The sequence below is a fragment of the Bos grunniens genome, chromosome 5 (genome assembly GCF_055505025.1).
Source record: "Bos grunniens cultivar Pamir isolate PY7600 chromosome 5, Bosgru_T2T1.0, whole genome shotgun sequence".
Classification (NCBI taxonomy): domain Eukaryota; kingdom Metazoa; phylum Chordata; class Mammalia; order Artiodactyla; family Bovidae; genus Bos; species Bos grunniens.
In genome coordinates, this window is record NC_141169.1 from 26,860,178 (window position 1) to 26,868,596 (window position 8,419).

Consider the following 8,419-nt stretch of genomic DNA (forward strand, 5'->3'; position numbering starts at 1 on the left):
TTGTCGCCCTGCTTATTTAACTTATATGCAGAGTACATCATGAGAAACGCTGGGCTGGAGGAAGCACAAGCTGGAATCAATATTGCTAGGAGAAATATCAATAACCTCAGATATGCAGATGACACCACTGTTATGGCAGAAAGTGAAGAAGAACTAAAGAGCCTCTTGATGAAAGTGAAAGAGGAGAGTGAAAAAGTTGGCTTAAAGCTCAACATTCAGAAAACTAAGATCATGGCATCTGGTCCCATCACTTCATGGCAAATAAGTGAGGAAACAGTGGAAACAGTGGCTGACTTTATTTTTCTGGGCTCCAAAATCACTGCAGATGTTAACTGCAGCCATGAAATTAAAAGACGCTTACTCCTTGGAAGGAAAGTTATGACCAACCTAGACAGTATATTAAAAAGCAGACACATTACTTTGCCCACAAAGGTCCGTCTAGTCAAGGCCATGGTTTTTCCAGTGGTCATGTATGGATGTGAGAGTTAGACTGAGAAGAAAGCTGAGCGCCAAAGAATTGATGCTTTTGAACTGTGGTGTTGGAGAAGACTCTTGAGAGTCCCTTGGACTGCAAGGAGATCCAACCAGTCCATCCTAGAGGAGATCAGTCCTGGGTGTTCATTGGAAGGACTGATGTTGAAGCTGAAACTCCAATGCTCTGGCCACCTGATGCAAAGAGCTGACTCATTTGAAAAGACCCGGATGCTGGGAAAGATTGAGGGCAGGAGGAGAAGGGGACGACAGAGGATGAGATGGCTGGATGGCATCACCGACTCGACAGACATGGGTTTGGGTGGACTCCGGAAGTTGGTGATGGACAGGGAGGCCTGGCGTGCTGCAGTTCATGGGGTCGCAAAGAGTAGGACACAACTGAGCGACTGAACTGACTGAACTGAGAGGAGCGGAAGCCTCAGTCAATTCATTCTTTATCACACCTCCTTTCACAAAGATAAATTCATCACTGAAAGTAGAGAAAGGTGGTCCCTCTGCTCTGCCTTCCAAATCTTTCATGCATATATCTTCTGGATGGAATCTAATTTGTATGCAGAACCTGGGAAATGTAGGTAGATACTTATTTGCTTTCTAGATTCTCTTTTATGAAAAGATAAGGGAATGAGAAGGGATTTTCAGTCCAGCAGACCATATCTATGAGGGTGGCCAAGTATAAAAACCAAATGGACAGAAGTGTATCATTTCACTAATTGCAAGTTAAATTATTAGCTGTAAATTAAAGCCACAATAAGATACTATTAGATATCCACCAGATTGGCTCAAATAAAAAATTCTTCTTATAATACCAAGTATTGGTGAGGTTGCTGAGCAATGGGGTGCTTATATACTGCTGATAGGAGTATAATTTAGTACCTCTTGAAGAACAGTGTAGCATTATCTGGTAAGTTTGATGGTATGCATATCTTAGGACTCAGGAATTCTATTCTAAGTATATAACCTACAAAAATGCGTATGTATGTACCAGTATACATGAACCATAATGTTCATAGCAACATTGCTCATAACAGCCCCAATTGAAAACAATGAGATGTTCATAGTAGTAGAATAGTTAAATATTTGGTATATTAGACAGTGGAATAGTACATAAACATACACACAAAAATGAATGAGCCACAGATAAACACAATAAAGTAGGTAAATATTTAATGTATAATATTGGTCCAAAGACAAGGACAGAAAATTTTACATACAGTATTCATTTTATAATGTTTGAAAACAAATGAAACTAACCTATATTGTTTAGGAATACATACTTAGGTGGTAGAGCTTTTTTTTTTTTTTAATACAAGACAGAGATTACCATGAAAATCAGGATTGTAGTTACCTCTAGTGGAGAGGAAGACAGTGTGATTGGGAAGATGTAGCGGGAGGGCACCTGGGATTTGGCAACATTCTGTTTCTTGATTTGTTACTGTAACTATAATAATTAATTCAACAATGCTTTTTCTGTGTACACTTCTGTGTATGTATTGCACTTCAATTTTTTATGTTTAAAAAAGAAACTAAGTGGGTGCGTAAACAGAAATCTAGGTATAAGTAAAAAGAGAATTATAAAGCTAGAGGAGAGATCTGAGGAAATTGTTCAGAAGGTAATGCAGGAGATAAAGAGTTAGACTATATTAGAAAAAAAAAGAATATATTAGAGACTATAAGGTGAGTTGGAGAATGAGAAGGTCCAACATATAGTAGTTCTGGAGGAGAGAATGAAGAGACTGGGAGGAGGACACATTTTATCAAAGAGATTATGGCTGAGAATTTTCCAGAATTAATTGAAGACCTGAGTCCTCAGATTCAAATTGCAGAAATCTTCAGCAGGATTGATTAAACTAAATCCATACTCGTATACCTTGCTATGAATGTTCTATTCAATTCCAACTACAGTGAGAAAGTTTAAAAAGCAAACAGAGAGAAAGACACATTATCTTCAAAGTAACAACAATTTTATTCACGGCAGACTTTCTGAAAGCAACAAAAGAGACTAGATAACAAGAAAAAATGTATTCAAAGTTCTAAAGTCTTATATTTTTCAGCATGAATTCTTTAGTCAGCTATACTATCATTCAAGAGTAAGCATGAAATAGATAAATTTCCAGACAAACACAGTAGGTTTCTTAACACAAATAGATCTCCCACTGAAGACATTTTCTTTAGGGAATTTCTTAAAGAAAATTTCAACCCAGGAGGAGGAAGTGAGATAAAAATAAGAATTGTGAGAATAGTTTCGATGAGTAAAGACACTGAAAACATGTGGTATATCTAAACAAGCGTTGACTAGGCAGACAGTAGTAATAGTGACTAATTTGGAGATAGAAAAATAAGGGGTGTTATAATACTGGACAGCAGTAACGTGTACAATGAGAGAGATACGATCAGAATTAGAGTTCCAAGTTTCTTGCGTTATTTGGGAAGACAATAGGAATATTGCTTAGGCCAATAAGATTACTATTTAAAAATTAGAATAATCATGAAAAGAATAGAAATAGAATATACAACTTTCAAATTCGTAAAGGAGAAAAGGAAAATTTTTCAAAACTTTCATCAACTTCATAGAAGGCAGCAAGAGAGACACTGAAAAAATATAAGCACAAAATAATCTGGTACATATAAAACAAAAGTTATCAGTAAGCTCATCAAATATAAATGGACTAAGATCAACAGTTAACAGATTGAGATTGTCAGACTGGATTTTAAAATTTAGTTATGTGCTGCTATATGTCATAATGACATACAATGTTTGAGATTAAAAGAATAGGAAAAATACCAAATAAGCTGATATTACTATATTAAGATGGGACAAAATCAGCTTTAAGATACACAGAAAAGTGGTTACTGTGGGCTTCAGGGAGAGGATAATAGGAAGTTATTGGTTAATAGGTACAAATTTTCAGTTTGTGATGGATGATGAAAAAGTTCTAGAGATGGAGAGGGGTGATAATTGCACAATAATGTGAATGTACTTAATGCCACCAAACTGTATGCTTAACAGTGGTTAACACGGTAAGTCTTATGGTGTGTCTATCTTACCACAATTAAAAAATTAGACCTTAAGATTTTAAAATGTAATCACTATATAATCATGAAAACAACAGTTTACCAGGAAGATATAGCATTTACTTTTATGTGCTCACTTAAATACATAAAACAAAGCTATAATAAGAAGTTTATAAATTTACCATAATAGTTGGAGATTTAAAATTACAACTCTCTAGTAATTGGCACACTGGTAGATAAAAATTAGTAAAGACATAGGAGATTTGAATAACACAAATCTTTATATAACAATTAGGAAATACACTTATGTTTTAAAAATATACAGAACCTTTCAAAAACTGACCGCATACTGGACCACAAAACAAATCTCAACAAATAAAAAGAATTGGTGTTATACATAGCGCAGGGAAGTCTACTCAGTGCTCTGTGGTGACCTAAACAGGAAGACAATTCAAAAAAGAGGGGATATGTGTACACCCAGAGTTGATTCACTTGCTGTACAGCAGAAACTAACAAAACATTGTAAAGCAAGTATACTCCAATTTTTAAAAAAGAATGTGTTATACAGACCATTTTTCTCTGCATGCAAGCAATTAATTTAGATAGCAATAATAAAAAAAGATTAAATTCCCATATTGTTGGAAATTCATGAAAAAATTTGAAGTATAACTAATAATGGAAATTGGATAATATTTAGACTAATAAAGAAAACATACATTCAAAATACGTAAGATATAGCTAACATAGCATTAGAATAGTCCTTTATAGTCTTAATACATTAGAAAAGAAGAAAAAGAAACAAAAAGCTAAGTTCCAACTCAATTCAGTTCAGTTCAGTCACTCAGTCGTGTCCGACTCTTTGTGACCCCATGAATTGCAGCACGCCAGGCCTCCCTGTTCATCACCAACTCCCGGAGTTCATTCAGACTCACGTCCATCGAGTCAGTGATGCCATCCAGCCATCTCATCCTCTGTCGTCCCCTTCTCCTCTTGCCCCCAGTCCCTCCCAGCATCAGAGTCTTTTCCAATGAGTCAACTCTTCGCAGGAGGTGGCCAAAGTACTGGAGTTTCAGCTGTAGCATCATTCCTTCCAAAGAAATCCCAGGGCTGATCTCCTTCAGAATGGACTGGTTGGATCTCCTTGCAGTCCAAGGGACTCTCAAGAGTCTTCTCCAACTCAAGAAATTACCAAAAAAAAAAAAAAAAGGCACAAAACCTCTCCTATAGTTGAAGCAGATGGTAAGAAATAATAATTGTAAAAGTTAAAATTAGAAAACAAGGATACAATAGGGACAATCAACAAAACTACAGATTGGTAAGTGCTCACTCACCAAAGGGTTCCAAGAAGTCTCAATAATGAGGTGGTTGGTATCACCTGGGTCTTTAAATGTCAGTCATTCTCTATCAAAATGCTCAGGAGATAGAGAACTCTTAATACAGTAGCTATGGGCACAAGTTGGAAATTATGCAACGAAACAGATTTTTCTCTCATCAAAGTAGATCTGGCTACCATATACCTCCTGAGGATAATCTGCCAACCGCACAGACCATAATGAGCCATATGATACTGTGCCTGAGGGAATCAGCTAAGACAGGCTGATTATAGTGGATCCCTTCCATCATGGAGAGGTCGTGTTTTGCCTCACTTGAACAGACATTTTTTCTGGCTCCAGATTTGCCTTCTCTGCCCATAATGCTTCTGTCAGCCCCCTCATCCATGAACTTACCAAGTGCCTTATTCACCATTATGATAACCCATACTGTATCTCTCCCATCCAAAGTACACACCAAAAGAAGTGAATCAGTGGGTTCAGGCTCATAGGATTCAGCAGTCTTAACATGTATTCTATTATCCATAGATAGTGGACTTTATGAAATGATAGAAGGGTCTAATGAAGATTCTACTACAGAGCCACCTGGGAGATGATACTTTGTGAGTTTGGGGTGCTGTCTTGTAAGACTGACTGAGAGGGCCGTGGTTGGAGATATTATTCCTATAGCCAAAATGTATGGGTCTAGGTACTAAGAAGTGTATGTAGGGTGGAATTCTCTCATGTAAGTGCACGCATGCTCAGTGACTTCAGTCGTGTCTGACTCTTTGCAACCCTAAGGACTGCAGTCCACCAGGCTCCTCTGCCCATGGGATTTTCCAGGCAAGAATATGAGAGTGGATTGCCATGCCCTCCTCCAGGGGATCTTCCCGACCCAGGGATTGAACTCACGTTTCCTTCTTTGCGGGCGGATTCTTATTACCACTGAGTGGAGAAGCCCCGATTTCTCTCACTGTTACACATACTGACCAACTTCAACATTTTTCTTGATTCTCATCCCTCTAAACTTAGATTCTGGTTTAGAGGTATTCATTCCTAGGAAACTTTTATATCCTTTATGCCACTGAATCAACAGGCAAAGGGGTTCTTGAACCAGCTGGGGTGAAAGAAAGTGGTTGCTTGCAGTGAGAGCAGGGGATCCTCTGGGGTGCCTCACAGTAGCTCCATGACTAAGGTAGAGCTGATGGAAGATTGGGGCACCCCAAGTGTAGACGGAACCCCTAAAGGCTAGCTCCTTCAGGAATAAAGGTTGGGGCCTCTCCACTAGGAACCCAAACCAGCTAGGTGCTGATTGAAGACAAAAATAACATGGAATGGGTAGTTGATTAAGAAAGTTATAAGTAGCAGCTACAGCCTTGTTCTCAGAAGCTTTGGGCCATATGTGGGTGGTGTTGACAATTATGACGCTGGGAGCAGCAGCTTCCGGGCCTCTTGATTACAACCACAGCAGTATGTTCTTCAACCAACAAGTTTAGTGGTACCTTCTGACTCCTGTTCTTTCAGTCTTTCCAACAGTTTTGTGAGCATCGTACATCGAGCATCAATGTGGTAAATTCCTTTCTGCTTAGAATACCTGGGGTTATTTCTGTCCTTACATTAAGCTCTGACTGAAGAAGAAGGGGGCAGCAGAGGATGAGATGGTTAGATAGCATCACCTACTCAATGGACATGAATTTGTGCAAACTCCAAGAGATAGTGGAGGACAGAGGAGACTGGTGTGCTGCAGTCCCTGGGGTTGTTTAAAGAGTCAGACATGACTGAGTGACTGAACAACAACACCAGGTAAGTGTGGTATTTGCATAGGGATGATCAGATTGACTAATTTAAAAGACTAGAACCCACAAACAGACCTCTGCTATTTAAATCTGGTGTCTGATATTTCAAACCAGTAGAGAAAATGCTGGACTATGTAATTAATGCCGCTGGGGACAATGGGCTTCCCTTAGGGGGGACATTAAATCCTTTTCTCTCACTAAACAAAAAGTTAATTCCAACTGGATTAAAGAAGTAAAGGTGAAAAGCAGAAGTGTAACACCATTAGAGGAAAATACAATAAACATTATTATGCTAATAACTTAAATTTACATCTCTAGCTTATTGCTGTTGTTGAGTCACTAAGTTGTGTCTAACTCTTTTGGAACTCCAAGGACTGTAGCCTGCCAGGCTCCTCTGTCCATGAGATTTCCCAGGCAGGAATACTGGAATCAGATTTCCACTTCCTTCTCCAGGGGATCTTCTCCAGCCAGGGATTGAATCTGCGTCACCTGCATTGGCAGGCAGACTCTACCACTGAGCAAGCAGGGAAGCCCAAGGATACTCTACAGCAGTTAAATAAATAAATGAAGCTTCTTGTAGCCACACAGATAAATACCAAAACCAATATTGAACAACAAAAGCTAGCTGAAGGATAAGTATGGTATGATACCACTGATAAAAATTAAGAAACATATAAAACAATACTGTATAAAGCTTATGTTACATACATATGAAATAAAAGTTTTTGAAAACTTCCATGGTAATGATAAGCACCAAATTCAAGATGGAGGATACTTCTGAGAAAGAAGAACACTAATATGATAGGAGAAGATTATCCATGGGTTTTCCTTATTTTTGTAATTTATTTCTAAGCTGAAAAGTTGGCACTTAGTGTTAATTTTCTTATAATATGTACTTTTTATATGACTGAAATATTTAATAATTTAATAATAGGGCCCAGAACTCCCCTCCCAAAGAATAGGAAAGTGGTGATGACTTTTCTGACGTTAGATTTAACTGAGTATGTAAGAAGACACCACTGGTGGAGTCTAGTGTTTGGCCACAGTTCTGGACCTGTTGTAGAAAATTACTCAGTAGCCACCCAGATTGTAATGGATGAAGTGAGTGACAGGTGTGTGGGATTTTTATTCCAGAAAGTTGGAAAACTTGCAGCAACTGGAGTAGGTGGTGGCTTTCTTCTCCTTCAGATTGCCAGCCGCAGTGGCTGTGTGCAGAGCAACCAGAAGGGAGTGGAGAAAGACATAAACAAAGCCAAAAGACAGATGAAGAAATGAGCAAATAAGGCAGCACCTGAAATCAGCAACAGAACTTGTCAAACAGAACCTTGTGATATCCGGTGGATTTGTGGGAGGCTTTTTGCTAGGCCTTGAATCTTCAGGATATGAATGTTCTGTCATGGTGGGGTACCTCTGAGAAGTGGTGGTGACAACATGATCTCCACATTTCTCAATGACACATTTCCAGGATGACAAGAAATAACTAGCTGGACAATACCAGACCCACAGCTTAGCATTTTGCCATCTGAAATTTGGCAGACTAGTAGAGAATTCCATGGACAGACAAGCCTGGTGGGTTGTAGTTCATGGGGTCACAAAGAGTTGGACACGACTGTATAAAACAACCAATAGAGTATGTGTATAAAAGTATTCCTGAGCAAAACATGGCTTTTTAAAAAATTTGCAGTTGTTTAAAATTTGCCTATAAACACCACCACTGGCTGTAGATATATATATAGAAAAAAATCTGTTGGATATACTCCCCAGTGAAATATTATCCTTGTTTTATTTAAATAAGATGTTCTCCATTGT

The 8,419-nt window shown here is 38.4% G+C and overlaps 1 pseudogene; it reads left to right on the forward strand.

Annotated features, from left to right (window-relative positions):
• The first annotated feature begins 5,509 nt into the window (after window positions 1-5,509).
• On the forward strand, window positions 5,510-8,024 carry LOC147371486 (FUN14 domain-containing protein 1 pseudogene; annotated as a pseudogene).
• Window positions 8,025-8,419: the final 395 nt, after the last annotated feature.